The sequence below is a fragment of the Haliotis rubra genome, unplaced genomic scaffold, assembly GCF_003918875.1.
Source record: "Haliotis rubra isolate DU_JTF1 unplaced genomic scaffold, ASM391887v1 Scf884, whole genome shotgun sequence".
Classification (NCBI taxonomy): Eukaryota; Metazoa; Mollusca; class Gastropoda; order Lepetellida; family Haliotidae; genus Haliotis; species Haliotis rubra.
The window spans coordinates 176,322-193,466 of record NW_025767617.1 but is presented as its reverse complement, the minus strand read 5'-3'; the positions used below and the strand labels follow the sequence as shown (position 1 = coordinate 193,466).

The 17,145-nt window shown below is 42.8% G+C and overlaps 1 protein-coding gene across 1 annotated transcript in view; it reads left to right on the top strand.

The window, feature by feature from the left end:
* Positions 1 to 249: 249 nt before the first annotated feature.
* LOC124263458 (phospholipid-transporting ATPase ABCA3-like) overlaps positions 250 to 17,145 on the top strand; it is a 71,869-nt gene continuing 54,973 nt past the window's right edge. Inside the window, 1 exon segment of the mRNA XM_046698104.1 lies at positions 250 to 342. The gene's annotated coding sequence lies outside the window, so the exon portion shown is untranslated.

Sequence of the window (17,145 nt, the reverse complement as noted above, 5' to 3'; positions counted from 1 at the left end):
CCCCTTTGAATAGAGACAATTTAAAGTCAAACTTGTCGATTCCTGATGACATTCAAAGATAGTTTAATCCTATTGTCCAACTTAATATAATATCCATAAACTTCTACACGCTGATTGTCATGAAATGAAATATCGAAAGAAAATGGTATTATCTCAGTCATTTCCTGCTCATACCTTTGAATATATAAGGTACAAAGTTCGGAGCTCTCGCGTGTGTTCGTTTTGTCACGTGACTAGATCATGTGATCAAGATTCCGTACACAATGTCATAAACACATGATCATCCCCTAATCGGAAAGGGAACTGTATTTTCAACGTTTCTTGGTATATAGAAGGGTTCAGGTAAACTATGCTTACTTTTTAGCATTGAAGTAATGTGTATGATACTCATCTTTCCTGCATTAGTGAGCTGTTGATCAATCTACATGAAATTTCAGTGCATGGATACTCCAGCCGTAGGTGCTTGTGTACGCGCGTTTTAGGCGTTAGGTCTCATTATTACAGTGTATTACCAACCTGATCAATACAAAACTTGATCACACATTATTTCATTTCCGTTAATTTCCTTTTTAGAATCATTGTAATTATTGAATAAGGGCATTGACAATGTTTGCATTTCGATTGACAAATCCCCAATGTATCGATATAATAAAGTAGATTCGTCGGTGGATCTACATACACTAGCTGTAATAAGAAGTTTGGAATGTGATGCAACACTAATGGGTTAAACTAGAAATGTAGTTATCCAGACTCTTTGACAGTGAGCAGTTCTTTATCAGATTATTTTCAGGATTTACTTATTCATATTACTGTTAATCTAATAATTGTATCATGTATGCCTTCACATGCACTTTGTCCCCAATCAGAGGTAGCATGTTAGTCATAAAGAGTAGATGCGTGGGGGACTGAGTGTACTAGTGTGATGCCTGAAAATTTCATGGGATTTAACTGGTTCTGCCCAACACAGTTTATATGTTTCCTGAGGCAAGTTTGAAATATACCTCTGCATCACTTAGGGCTGTTGCTGTGCCTAGTGGTTAAAGCGTTCACTTGTCACGCTGAAGGCCCGGGTTTGATTCCCACCTTGGGTAAAATGTGTGAAGCCCATTTCCTGTGTCTCCCGGTGTGATGTTGCTGGAATATTGTGGCATAAAACCATACTCACTATTCACTTAGATTGCTTGGGTTGTACACTCCCCTGGGAGCTGAGAATGACGTTTCCCATGCACATATGTCTATTTACTAATAATAATTGATTTATAGAGCGCCTATTTCCAAAAGATATTGCTCAATGGCTCTATGAAAAGAAAAGATTGTAGACAATGTCTATGGAAAAGAGAGTTTGAACAGATGAGTTTTGAGAGCAGTTTTGAAAGCATCAGCAGATTCTATTTCTTTTAGGGTGAGTGGTAGAGTGTTCCAGAGATAGGGGGCTGCAGCAGAGAACGCTCTTGATCCCATGGCTGTTTTGACGTGAGGCTGTGTAAGCAGTAGGGAGTTTGACGAGCGGAGCAATCGGCTTGGAACATGGAGATGAATGAGGCTTTTAAGATATTGAGAAAACATGTTTTCACAGATGCAGCTGTGTGTAAGAAGAAGAAGTTTGTATTGAATTCTGCTTGATACAGGAAGCCAGTGAAGAGTTTGGAGGATAGGTGTCACAGTTTGGTAGCGTGGTGCACGGGCAACAACACGGGCGGCTGAACTGGAAGTGTTAAATATGTAGTGCTGTGAGCATACGTCTGCAGAGCTTCAACCCACAAGAGGTAGCATGTTAGTCATAAAGAGTAGATGCGTGGGGGACTGAGTGTACTAGTGTGATGCCTGAAAATTTCATGGGATTTAACTGGTTCTGCCCAACACAGTTTATATGTTTCCTGAAGCAAGTTTGAAATATACCTCTGCATCACTTAGGGCTGTTGCTGTGCCTAGTGGTTAAAGCGTTCACTTGTCACGCTGAAGGCCCGGGTTTGATTCCCACCTTGGGTAAAATGTGTGAAGCCCATTTCCTGTGTCCCCCGGTGTGATGTTGCTGGAATATTGTGGCATAAAACCATACTCACTATTCACTTAGATTGCTTGGGTTGTACACTCCCCTGGGAGCTGAGAATGACGTTTCCCATGCACATATGTCTATTTACTAATAATAATTGATTTATAGAGCGCCTATTTCCAAGAGATATTGCTCAATGGCGCTATGAAAAGAAAAGATTGTAGACAATGTCTATGGAAAAGAGAGTTTGAACAGATGAGTTTTGAGAGCAGTTTTGAAAGCATCAGCAGATTCTATTTCTTTTAGGGTGAGTGGTAGAGTGTTCCAGAGATAGGGGCTGCAGCAGAGAACGCTCTTGATCCCATGGCTGTTTTGACGTGAGGCTGTGTAAGCAGTAGGGAGTTTGACGAGCGGAGCAATCGTCTTGGAACATGGAGATGAATGAGGCTTTTAAGATATTGAGAAAACATGTTTTCATAGATGCAGCTGTGTGTAAGAAGAAGAAGTTTGTATTGAATTCTGCTTGATACAGGAAGCCAGTGAAGAGTTTGGAGGATAGGTGTCACAGTTTGGTAGGGTGGTGCACGGGCAACAACACGGGCGGCTGAACTGGAAGTGTTAAATATGTAGTGCTGTGAGCATACGTCAGCAGAGCTTCAACCCACAAGAGAGAATAAGGCTTGAGATGCGGGGGTCCAATGGTTGCAGGTCCTGGCGGGTCCTTGATGGAACCAGGTGTGGGGTTCCGACCAACGTTTAATTGCAAATTCCTTTCTCAGACATGTGACTGAAAACAATATAATCAGTCGTATTTGTGTGATTTTAAGATATTTTGCCTATGAACCCAGTTTGACGTGAGATTTATCTGTTTTGACGTGAGGTTTATCAGTGTACTTTTAACTTGAGGTTTATCAGTTTTGTCATGGGAGCGTGACGTGTGATAAAAGGGTGAATCTCAAGCCAAAGGTGTGAGAGTTGGCCGGTAAGCATCAGTGGTAGGACTGGGCACATCACTAATCTAATCAGGGTTTTAGGTACACTAAACAAGAACTCAATAGTAGTGTTCAGGTCACAGCAAGATTGCCTGAAGTTAAGTTTCCCCTTCATGCACAGCGTATCAACATTTTTGTTGTTTGTTTTCAGCATTGCTCACTTCTCGGGTTGGTAAACCTTCCAATTCATTTTAACTCTTGTTTATGTTAGGGAGGTACTGACAGCTGAGGGTGGGTTTGGTCAAGCAGTGTTTCCCGAATGGTGTTTAAAAGTAACAGGACATTGGGTCCTGTAAGTTTCAGTTGGCTGTCTGATCCACTGAATATTCACAGGACCCATAGTATAAAAATTAAACAGACATTTCAGATTTATCATTCCTTGTAATTGGCATTGAAGTTATTTTAACAAATGTAAAATTTATAAACAGCAAACAAGTGTCACATGTCACATATAACACCTTCAGTCAAAGTCATTGTGAAATATACAGTCGGACACAGGGGCCGGTGGGTTGTAGACTTCCATCAGATCGTCGCAGATCAGCCGGATTTGTCCGAGGGTCTGACGCGACTCATAAACACTGGTCAAGTAGTACCTTCAACAAATTTGTTCTTTCATTTTTTCAGTTAACTGACCCAAAATGTTTAATATAGAGGCACATGGTAGGCTTTTGGCTAAACACATAGAGGACTCGATATTCGTTATATTTCAGTAATAGTTTGGTGATTTCAATGAGAACAACCCTCTTCATTAAATTTGCAGCCTTTGGGTGGGTTATCTAAAAAGTTGACATCCCTCATCAGTGGGATACCTCTCACACCTATCCCTCAAGTGTCAAATATTTTGGATATGTGGAAAAATACCAGCTTCCCCAAGCATGAACTTTATTTCCTCTGTTAAGGGCAGAGTTCCTTAGATTAATTTTGTACTAGAGGCCAGCATGTTTGAAGGCCTGACCTTTATTTGGTCAGTGATTGTTTTCTTGTTTGTTTTAAAATACCTCAGCAATATTCATTCTATCTGATTATAGGCTGTAAATAATCAAATCTTGACCAGACAAGCCTGTGATCATCACCAATAGTATGCACACCAATGAACTCTTTCTTTTTCAACTGTATTTAATCATGCCAATTTTACCGTCTTAGAAAACTTAAATACTCTGAATACAGACCAGCAGAGATATTGAGAGGAATTAGGGTACATGTGATTTGTGTGACGTGTGGCTGATAACAGGGGTTTTAGTAAAAGGGGCATACATGTGTAGCTCTGTCAGGATAAGAATTTCAGATAGATGACTTGTCCTGCTAGCAATCAGTGCAAATAACGAGTCACACTCTGCATATATAGAGAATACTAAACGATGTCCCGTGTAATACCATATTTATGAAACGAGTGAATGGTTTGGTATCTAACTAGGGAAAGCGAGTTAGATACCAATACCATTCACAAGTTTCATAAATATGGTATTACACGGGACATAGTTTAGTATTTTATTTATTACTCACCCAACATTAGCAAAATAATATCGAGCAAAGTACTTCTTTCCAAAGAATTCAACGAGAGTGATGACTCTCAGCTTTCCGCGAGTCAAGTAAGGTCTAATACCATTGTGACAGAGGTATTAGCATTGTAACGTCATAACTGTAAGCCAGTTTTATGTCATACGTACGGCATTACACAATGTGTAATAACATTGTACAATTATTGTACAGTGATATCTTTAACGGTTGAGTAAAAATATGTGTAATAGTTAAATGACTAAGCCAAAAGCTTACAAAATTGAAGCAATTTATTTGTCCTTTTCTGGTAGCTTATAAATGAATGTTGAATATACATATCACTGGCAGATCCAGGACTTTGAAGAGAGGGGTGCACATTTATCATGAAGTCCAAATGATAGGGGAAATGTTCCTCAGGGAAAAATGTTTTCGTGGGAGAGAGATTCACCCACTCACTAAGATTCACCCACTCACTAACTCATGCACATACACACACACACATGCACACTCTTCAAGGCAACAACAAACAGATATACATTACAAACAGTAAAGGAACTCCTGCATAGTGTCTGCCAGCGATTATTATACAAGCTCTTGTGCTGTGGAAGTGAAAATATTTTCATGTGATGAATAACATATAAGAAAGCTTTGAAAATAGGAAATTTTCTTTCATAAGGACCCATTAACATTAGATGCGCTGCTTTTGGGAGAAAAAGAGGATATTATATGAGTGCCCATGTCATACTATGTTTACGACACGAGTGCCTAAATGTTGGTATTTCCCGAGCGAGGGATATACCGATATTTAGGCACCAGTATCGTAAACATAGTATGATATGGGCACGAATATAATATTGTGTTTATTACCGAAGTCGTCAAATTGAGTAAAATAACCCAAATCTACTTTCAAACATAGGCTGGCTACCCGCCGGCGCCGCATGTAGTACGCAACATCACAGAAGAAACGTGACGTCATAGCCTTGTTCATGACGTCACGTCATCATGACAAAGTGATATTTTGCCCGAGGGCTTCGTATGAAAAATATGAACCCCGATATGTTCGCCCTCGTAGGTAATAAAATCTAATATTGGATGGATTCGTGGGGTTTCCAGAGTTAGAATAGCTCCCTGTCATGCTTGTCATGAGAAATGTCTGAATAGATTGGGTCGGGTCAGGCTTAGATGAGAGTGTATCCTCATACCTCAGTAGATGTTGCTCAGGGAGTTACATGGAGTCCTGTATTTGAGGGTCCACTCAGCTGTCGAATCATGAGAGAACTAACCGTGAGGTAGGAAAGTATTTATAAATATACAATTTATAGCTAAACTTTTCAATTATTTTGCCACATAACAGATCCAAATTTTGTCATATCAAATTGACCAAATGAAGGAAACCTGTGACCAGTCCAAAGTTAATTAGGGTCAGTTGGGTAGCCTAGTGGTTTAAGTATTTGCTCGTCCGGCTGAAGGCCCTGGTTCGGTTATCCATATGGGTTCATGTGTGAAGCCCATTTCTGGTGTCCCCCACCGTGATATTGCTGGAACAATGCTAAAAGCAGCGCAAAACTAAACTCACTCACTCTCAAAAGCTAATTAGAAAACTAATCTTATAGACCAAACTTAGTATTTTCATGCTGAATGTACAAATCATGTGTTGGCCTGGTTTGTTGTCAGTTATGTTTTTATTCTCTGTAGTTTTTCAACTTTTTGCATATTGGGCGATGTATGTTGTAAAAGTGTTTTAAGTGTGTACATGTGTACAGATGTTACAATTGGTGATGTGAGAATCTACTACAGATTTATTATTGGTAAATATCATAAAAGACTGATGTTAAATTAATGATTCATGTTATAATTTTGTTGTGGCCATTGATATTTTGAAGACAGGTGTTTCCCTTCACAGTATGAGTGCATCAATCAAGAACCAGTACTATGAATGCATATGCCAGTTGTATGCGTGATGTGTGTTCGATTCCCCACATGGGTACAATGTGTGAAGCCCATTTTCTGGTGTCCCTGCCGTTATCTTGCTGGAATATTGCTAAAATCAGCGTGAAACTAAACTCACTCACTATTTTGTTGTTGTTAGTCAGTAGGTGGAGATTCTGTGCAGTGGCCATGATGGTCAGCCTTGTTTTTAATTCTCAAAATGAAATTATTTGGTTTAGAAAATATTTCATGCTATTTTATCAAAACAGTAGTTTTTTAATGTAGTAAAACAAATATAACAATAAAATCTTTCTTTTTTTGTATATCCTTTTTTATGCGTGTATAAGGGATCATGCTCTCATAATAAAGTACAAATTCTGTCAGTTTATACCATGGTGGAATCCCATCTGGCATCTGACCCCACACTCACTGAGTGAACAATAAACAATATACCACGGTATTAATAGAACCGCAGTATTTTTGCCTTCGGTTCATTATACTGTAATGCATTAAAAATATTGGTATTTTTGGATTTCGTACGGTCATTTTATTAACCTTTTTAAACTTTTTCTGAAATGTCTAGAAATTGAATCATTTTGTCAAAATCTATGAATTTCTTTGACAGACAGCTTCTATTTTCCTGGAAGTAAGTTATATACCGAACCAAAAGCCTTGTACTGCAATATGTACCGTACCGTGGTAAGACCGTTTCACCCCTATACCTTACCCACTCAGCCACTCAGTCGCCAGTATGTACCAGTCGACCACTCTCTAAAAGGCATTGACTATTCATACTTCAACTATGTTCTATATTTCATTTGAAACCGGATAATTATAACTGCTTTCAGAAAAGCAGAATAGTTAGAATGTAGGATTCATTTAAGTTCCAGATATCTGACAGTGAGCATCCTGTAAAATCAGAAGTCTTGCTGAGTTTTCCGTTGTGACGTCAACTATCAGCTGTTCATACTAATGAAAGTCATGCTGTAGTCAGATGGAGGTTAGTCTTACTCGTGGGGAGAGGAGAATTGATAAATGGCGGGATATCTCTACCACCACTCTTGTCAGTCTCAATTCAGTGGGGACATATTACTATAGCCCTAATGATGTTATGAAAGAGAGGACTCCTTTGGTCATGTGTCATTGGTGATGTGGGAGATGACTGAGAAGTAGGAAGCCTCTCTTCTGTCTTTGATCAACTTCATAAACATAGCATCTGTTGCCTGGAAGGAAGGTGTCTGGATTAATAGGGTCACACTGTACATGACTTGGTAGGTAAAGGCTTGGGTAAACGTGACTCTTAACCTTCTAGCGCTTCACAAGGCATCGTTGGGTGTATGTTCCTCAGGGAGCTGAGAATGTAAGTCAAGTGTACACTGATCCAGTGACAGGGGTAGCACCATGATCACGAACTGACCAGAATTTGGACACTTCATGAACTGTCCACTGATATATATGTTAGAATCCATTATGAACTACATATCATTCTACACAGACAGTTTTAAACTCTATTGTAATCATTCATGGGTTGAAAAACTGTCCATGGTCACTCAGGGCTATCTATCATCAGTGATAATCACTTGCATTCTCTACACACATGCTGATTCTGACTAGTGTTGGGAATCTGAAACCAAATCCACTATCGATTATCGGAGCACTTGTGGTGAACGATTATCGATTACAATTGAAATATATACATTATTAATGTAATCACCAATTTTAAGTTTTTTTCCCCAGGTTTTTTCTACTTAATGTTTTTTATAACTAAGGCCAGACCAATTTTATTTCTTGTTTTACGGATTATTGTCCTCAAAACCTAAAGGCAGGAGGGAAAGAAAAAAAAAAAAATCACCAGTCAAAGCAAAAACCCACATGAGTTTCCATGTTAACTCTTTTGGTTTGTTTCTAGCAACTAAAAATATGTTGAGTGAGTTTAGGTTTCACACTGATTTCAAGAGTATTTCACTTATATCACATAAACATTAGGATTTTAATTTTTAAGCAAGGAAAATTAATTTTTATATTTTTCCTTATTCTTGAAAAAATACAACCGGCGGATCCGTAAAACAAGCAATAAAATTGGTCTGGCCAAATACTGTCATGCATTGAAATACATGCATGCAAGAAAGACACTGGAATTGAAATTAAACAATAAAAATGGTTAAAATTTTACAATGCGCATAGCTTTACATTGTTGAGGGCATGTTTGTTTGTGAATATTTGTCAAATTTAATGGTTAGTTTACTTCATTCAAGTGAGTTATACTAAAATAACAAAATTCTGATTAGTCGAAAATATGTTTTTACAATCGATAATCATTTTTAATCCTTCTTTCGATCGATTTTTTATTATTTTCGATCATCGGAACACCACTAATTCTGACCTCCCTCTGAAAACATTTTGAGTTCATGTCATTCAAATAACTAATAATTTTAAGTTTCTGAGATTCGACAGAGTATGCTGTGTTAAGACAGAACCTTTGTTAGGCATGGATTTGTGAATCTAAATTTGATGCAATGATTTCACATGAAAATATATTCACAGTCTGATCACATTATAGATATGATAAATGTTTTATGATTAGTTAAATGTATAGGGACACCCCCCAAAATACAGTATCAAAGTTTGTCCACAGCCTTTCCAGTCAGAGGTGATGGAGTAGCCTAGTGGTTAAAGCGTTCGCTCATCTCACCGAAGACTTGGGTTCGACTCCCAACATGGGTACTACTAGTATGTGTGAAGCCTATTACTGGTGTCCACCACTGTTGTATTGCTCGGGAAGTGGTATGGTAGCCATGTGGTTAAAGCGTTCGCTGCTCATGCTGAAGACTTGGGTTCGATTCCCAACATGGGTACTATGTGTGAAGCCCATTACTGGTGTCCACCACTGTTATATTACTCGGGAAGTGGTATGGTAGCCATGTGGTTAAAGCGTTCGCTCCTCATGCCGAAGATCCGGTTCAACTCCCAGTATGGGAACTACGGTATATGTGAAGCCCATTTCTGGTGTTCCCCACGTGATAATGCTGGAATATTGCTTACATGGTGTAAAACCATACTCACTGACATTTCCAATCCAGTTGTGTTCAGTACTCACACATGACTAGGGCTGGAAATAACTTTAAAATTGCTAGTGTACTCCGGAACAGTGGCACATGTAAAATCACTTGCACTGATAATTTTTCCACTATACCGTCCATTTTCTTGTTGATTTTTTAAATAAACAACATAATTAACATAGGAAAGTCAACTGGACACCGGTACAGCGTGATATACAATTCTTTTTTATATATTCCTCCTTGGGGTACTTATAAGCATTTAAATGTCCATTTAAAATCCCTACGACAGTTGTAACAATATTTGAATAAAATATTTACAAAACAAAAACTACGTTTTGTCTTGTGAGACCACCCTTACAGGGCCCTCTGGCCCCTACAGCGCCAAGAGCAGGTAACTCTAGACCGTAACCTCGCACCTCACTTTCCATGCTGTCGTTTCCCGACATAGACGTGGAGTCCATTACAAGAAAGTTTTCTTTTCGGGCCCTCTGAGAGTTATGGAGTGGGTCAGAAACAGCAAATTGTATGTATGGTTCTCTTTTTCCCTGCATGGGCGATTTGAAGACTTGTTCTGAACTTTTTTCATTCATAATTTTTAGTTGTAACTTGGTACCTGTCGCGTCGGCTCGCCCGGAGTGCGTGCCAAGATGGCGACCAGGTACCTTCGCTAGCATCACTGTGCATTGGTTTCCCGTGTGGTTTTCAATGTTACAGGTGGGGTTAGTAATTTTACGTATATGTGGTTACATGTAGGGCGTTTCCACTGCTTGCATTTTCTATCTTACGATATATAAAAGTCGTAGTTATGTCAGTCGCGTATTATGGTTATTGTCAACTGTATGCTACGTTGTCGCATTAGTTGTGTCAGCCCATCGCGTTTTTTCATATATGTCTGTGTGTATGGGGTTGATTGCTGCACAGGTTGTTTACTTGTTGCAGTTTAAATCCTGTACTTCGTTGCCTTCGCGGCCATTCCGTCAAGGACACACATGAGGTCTGCTTCACGTTGCCTCACCCAAACTGACCATGAGGAAGAGGGGTGTGTGGCATGTGCCACTTTACGCCTCAAGCGATTAGAGCACGACGAGCCGGATCTGCTGTTCTACAGCAATCTGATTCGGTGGGGTGATATCTGGGCACAGGATCCCCGTCCAAGCGTTCACACAAAAAGGGGTCTACGGGGCCGCTTCCCATCACGGAGCCGGCTCCCAAAAGAGCTAAAGGTTCCAAGGAGGCATCTAATACCAAACCTCAACTTGCTCCTGTCTCTTCCCCTGTTGTGTCGGCACCTGTTGTGCCCGTTGAATCACTAACCGCTTTATTCCAGGAACAGATGGCGTCAGTGAAATCTCTCATTGATACGGCGTTGGATGGGTTCCGTAAAGAGCTCACAGCGCCCGGTCGTGGGGTGGATCTGGCGCATCTGGGGTTAGCTGCGGCCCGAGCTTAGGCTCGGGGCAGCGCCTCCCCTGGGCAGCTTGATCCCGGCTTAGGCTGTGGAGATAGTCGCCCTCCACACCTAAGAAGGCGACCTCGCCTCGGGCTTAGGTCCGTCACAGGTGGCTGGCGCCCGGCGATGCAGGGTTGCCCCTGGCTTCGCCTGGTGCCCTGACTGGCAGTCGCCTGCGGCACTGCCCAGCTCGAGGACACCTCGGCCTGGCAGCCAGTCTGGGTTGCCGGGGAGGCCTGTCGCGCAGGTTCCTCTCGAGCCTCGGCGACTTGGGCGAGTTCTGCCCGGCTGGGCGACTCGTTGCTTCTGGCGCCTCTTGACCTTTATGGTCTTTCGGGTTCAGCCTCTGGTATATCCTCGGCGGTCTCTCAGGAGTATGAGAGTACGGCTGCCGAGGATTATGCCGAGGTGGACATGGAGGACGATGGAGGGAGGGAGGAGCGAGGCGGAGGCCGGAGTGCCGTCTGACTCCTTTGGCTCGCCTCAGGTGGCAGGTGCGGAAAAATTGCGGCCCTGCCCCAGGTGGCCGTTCCCACACAGGCGCTTCACGCATCCTACCATCACTGGTAGGTGAGGTGGTTAATCCTCTCTTAGCTGGTTCTCGCTCGAGATTTGATCCCCGACGTTGGCAGGAGGTACCAGTTGGGGGAGGAGACGCTATTCGAACCACCAGTGGTGGACGAGTGCGTCTTTGCCTCAGTCACGTTAGGGTCGTCGTCCTCGTCTTCCCTGGCCTCGGCCAGGCAGGGCAGGCGCCTCCCCTTTTCCTGCTAATTCACTGCCGCTGAAGTCTGCGCGCACTGGTCATTCGAGGAATGTTACGGTGCGGCGCCCAGCACCTCAAAGTAGCAGTCCACTCGGCCTACCTGTCTGCACTGCAGGGACAGCTGGTGGCTCACAGCGCTTTGTGGCGCCGACTCATCGGGAGTCGTTGCTCGTAGCGCCAGCTCACGGACGATACACTTCGCATCTGGCTAGGGATAGCATTCGATGCTGTGCCAGCCAGATGATGGGTGCCGCCATGGGCTTGCGCCGCCTGTGGTTGTTTGTGGCGCGGTATTCGCCGCCACACAACAAACGCTCCTGTCATTGCCCTATACCATGGGATCCTCCCTGTTTCCTGGGGCATTGCAGGTAGTACGGGAGGCCGCGGAGGCTGTCTCTACCTTCAAAGACTCAAAGCCTTTGTTGGAGCAGCCCTCCGCTCCTCGCCAGCGGCCTTCCCCGCTTGCGTCCGCTTATCCTTCTGCCCCGGTGAAGGATGTTGCTAAGTGGACTGCCCCTTTGCAGTCCAAGCGGAGCAGGCACGCGAGAGGCAAGGGCAAGCCTGCTCAAGCGCAGCAGCCTTTTCGGGGAAAGGGGAAGCCAGCCCCGGCTTCCCGCTGATTCCTTCCCCAGGGCCCTTGTTGCCCCCCACTCACGCAAGCGGAGACTTGCCGACTGTGGGGGTGCACTGCCTCCTGCCACACGTCCCTGTCGGCGGCCGGCTGTCCCTATTCCTCCGGGAGTGGGAGGCAGCCACCTCAAATCCCTGGGTCCTGTCCACGCTCAGGGATGGCCATTTGCCACAGTGGAGGCGAGATCCTCCGTCCTTCTCCGGGGTTCGGCACACCTTTTCCTTTTCCCAGAACGGAGCGCCCCACCCGAATCCCAGGATTCAGTGGGTGGCCTGGCCGCTGTCAGGGATCGCCTCCGTGCGAGCGGAATTCCTGCACCAGTTGCAGACACAATTCTGGCTTCGCGGAGGGATTCGACAAACGTTCAATATGAGGATAGATGGGCCTGTTATTCGCGCTGGTGTGTCAACAGGGGGATTCTTGATCCCTTTTCTACAGATTTAGTCTGTGTTTTAGAATTCCTCCAGTCTCGGTTGGACGCCGGTCTAGCGGCTTCAACGGTTCGAGGATATTCTACAGCTATTTCTGCGTTTCATATACCTGTTGACGGTGCTCTCTTGGGGCAGCACCCTCTGGTACAGCGCTTTTTAGCAGGCGTGGACAGAATCCGTCCGGTTGTCCGGCGGATTAGTCCCCCGTGGGACTTGTCAATCGTTCTTGATTGGCTGTCCGGTCCACTGTTTCACAATCTGTCGGCTCTTTCACTCCAACTGTTGACGTGGAAGACGGCGTTTCTTAATGGCGGTGACTTCAGGCAGGCGGGTTGGCGATATTCATGCAATGTCGGCCGATCCAGCTTACTGTTTTTCACAAAGACAGAGTTAGCATCACGGCTGCCTGATACTTACCGTCCTAAGAAGGATAGTCCCTTCCATGTGGCGGTGCCTATGGAGCTCCCAGCTTTCACTCAGCCTTCCCTGTCCGGTACCTCTTTACGGCGTGCTCACGTCTTAGATGTCCGTAAAGACACTTAAGGCTTATATCAAGCGAACAAGGGTACCCGTAAGAGGGTAACAATTGTTTTGTTGTTATGGGGGTTCAGGCTGGTCTTCCGGCGACCAAGCAAACCATTTCTCGGTGGCTTGTCTCTGCCATACATATGAGCTATACTCAAACAGGGCATATCCGCCTGTTGGGTTGAAAGCTCATTCGGTTAGGGCAGTTGCTACATGGAAAGCTTACGCTGCAGCCCTGCCCATTGAGGAGATCTGCTCCGCGCTATTTGGAGCGTCCGAGCACGTTCATCCGTCATTACCAACTTGACAGACTCTCCAGTGGCGTGCTTTCGGTTCGGTCAGTCAGTTCTCTCCAGTGGGCATGGTTCCACCTCTCTAGCCGATTGAGCTTTTCGAGAAAGTATGTGAACCATTTTATGCCAACTTTTTTAACACTGGTGTTGGGTTTTAAAAATCTTGTTTACATATTCCCTTGGTGGCCGGGTTTTATGTGGTGATGGTTTTATTCCCATGTCTTTTGCATTCTGCTCTAGACTTTACTGGCCTTGGAAGCTTTGCTAAATATATACATATTAAGGCATTTCGTTTCTGGCGGGTTATTGCGGGACCCTTATCTTAAGCTTCGAGTAGATTACGGGAAGGAGGGAGGGTGTGTCTCGTTAGTTTGCTTTAGCGAGGTTTAAGCTGGGCAATTTACATATGTTAGACCCTGACCCTGGTTCATGCCCCGCCTGATTGGCTATGGTGGACCGCGTGACCGGGTAAGTGTGCTTTTTCTGCTATAATTAGCTTGGGAAATTCCACTTCTTGTCGAGGTGTTTTCTGCAGACAGAATGCGGCTCCTTAGCTCCGTCTTTAGGAGTCTGTCTTATGCTTATAAGTACCCCAAGGAGGAATATATAAAAGAATCGAACTAACCTGTATAGGTTTCAGATTCTTTGAATATATTCCTCCTTGGGGTACTCCTCCACCTCCCACATTCTGTCTGATGTCGTTCAGCATGGAAAGTGAGGTGCGAGGTTACGGTCTAGAGTTACCTGCTCTTGGCTGTAGGGGGCCAGAGGGCCCTGTAAGGGTGGTCTCACAAGACAAAACGTAGTTTTTGTTTTGTAAATATTTTATTCAAATATTGTTACAACTGTCGTAGGGATTTTAAATGGACATTTAAATGCTTATAAGTACCCCAAGGAGGAATATATTCAAAGAATCTGAAACCTATACAGGTTAGTTCGAATTTGCTTGCCCGACAGAAAAAAACACTGGACTCGGACGTCGGGCAATGGGTTATTTCCACCCCTGCCTTGTATATTGTACCTACCCTTATCATCCTGTGGTATTTCAACATACAGGGTGGACTTTGCTCAACCATGTGTCCAACTAGGACCAGTTAGCTGCCAGAACTACTGCTGGATATCTCGTTGCCAGTAAGTCAGCTTTACTTGCCATGTATTTCTTGTAGTTAGAAATAATGTGTAAGGGATTCTTTGTACATATTACTCCCATTGGAGAACAAAGATTTTATAAGCCATTTCTGTTCTGTATATTTATAGTTACTCATTTAATGTTGTGTTAGACTAACGCTTAGTCACTGAATATATACAATTTTGATAGTAACAAACAAGCCCATTTATATTGAAAAGGAGCCCCAGGGAGACCAGAGATCCTGAACCTGAGGAAATCTAGACTTGCTTTATTTAGGGCTTTAGTACTGCAGAGAGGTGTCAACGCGTGGATATGCGTCAACTGGGGAATTAGCTCATAATTAAGATGAAGTGTGCGTTGATGAAGACGAAGGCATAGTTCAATTCAAACGTCTTTAGTACATGACAAACAGATACACAAGACATGAGCGAGGTGAGCGGAGTACCTGCTCAACCCCAGGGCGTTTCCTACGAGCGGCATTATCCTGCTCGTGGTCGTCCCAACAGACAGTCCAAATACCGAACTCAAACTCCTTCACTGTCTAGATGTGAGCATACTAAGTATATATACAGTTTTTGACAACAATGGACAGGCGACGACTCATCAATGGACAGACAGAAAAACAATAGTACTTCCTTGACCAGTTGATGTGATGGCAGGGGGATTACCAATGAAGGTTATAAATGTCTTATACAATAATTAATGGGCTGACAAGTCAATTTACAATGCTGTAGTGATAAGGATGAACAGTAGTGATTAAAAATACAGGTTAGCATCATATATATATTACAATAAAGTCTCACATGTCTTGAGTACATAGTTTTGGACTTTTTAAATATTTGGACGATGGCTGTCCTGAATTAGTCCCTATAACAGAGGGCTAGGCAGTGGGGAAAGTAATATGGTTCTGGGACTGTGAGACAGACTAAATGTTGTGTCCAATTTTTAAACTTATCCTATCTCACGGTATGCACCTCTCTTCTTCTTCTACTACCATGTGTGGAAACGTGCTGTAGGCTAAGTTGAATCAAATCTTACTGGCCTCTGCCCAGCCCTGACCTCTGCCCCCACTCCGACATCAGCACCTGTCAATCATCTCCGTAAGCGTGCAGCTGCTCAGATGATCATGTGACTACCTGTGCCTGTCATTCTCTTTCTTGTCGCTATTCTATCAGTTTTCAAATTTGCTTTTGACTGATTACAGATTTTCCTTCATTTGTTGTGTTCACGATACTGTTATATTTTGTATTGTCATATATTCTTGTTAGCTCAACTGGGTAGACACGTCACATCACAAGGCATGCTTGGGTTAAGGACACATTCTTTTCAATTATTTAACATGACAGTAGAGAACTTTTGTTACTCAAAAACCATTTGGAATATCATGATTAATTTTTCAAATAATGATTTAATCAAGTGTTCTATGACAATAAATATGTTTTTGTCAGCCCAAAATAAGTGTCCCAATCGCCTAGTCAACTGTAGTTTAAGAAATACACAATGCCATGTTAGAAAGTGGTCAAATGTAACGTGTTATATTTGGGATTACACTTTCTCAGTAAAGTACATATTCTAGTACTTTTGGGGGGTTGAGTCCCATCGCGGTGGCTGAGCGGTCTAGGTGTCAGACTTTGTGTGCTGGCGATTAGGTGCCTGACTGGGACTCAACCCCAAACAAGTACTAGAATCTGTACTTACTGAGAAAGTGTAATCCCAAATATAACACATGTTAAAACTGTAGTTTAAGCTGCTGACCTTTCAGGTGGTATTGTCTGAAAAAAAGCTGAGTCATTTTCTCATGGCTCCCCATAAATTTTTCCAACCATTCCTTTTGCTGTGTCCAATTTTCTTGACTCTTGATGCCCTAAATTCCCCATTATCAAATGACCAGTCTGTAATATATGTTGTCTGAATGGGGACAGGATTGATACACCATCTATACTAATTTATTTAACTGCATGCCTAATTACAGGCACGTCCATAAGTGGATAGTCATTCTATTGTCATAGTCAGCAAGTCCAGATGAACTGACAGTATGGGAGGCTATATTTCAGACAACTTGTTATTGTTGATATAATATTACGATTTAAACTGATAATCATTTCCGTAGACTTGTGCAGGTCAAAACGAGGTGATCTAACCGTACTCACCAGACAACATCACCCGGCCTGATTTAAGGACATCTGCACCAAGATGTTTATTTAAACTTTCAGTGATGAGGTATTGCATGTTTGTCTCATGCATTCAGTGTCCATTTTGCCTGAATCATGCGATTGCATTCAGTGTCCATTTTGCCTGAATCTTGCATTCAGTGTCCATTTACCCTGAATCATGCATTCAGTATCCATTTAGCCTAAATCAGGCATTCAGTGTCCATTTAGCCTAAATCAGGCATTCAGTGTTCATTTAGCCTGATTTAGGCATTCATTGTCCATTTATCCTGAATTATT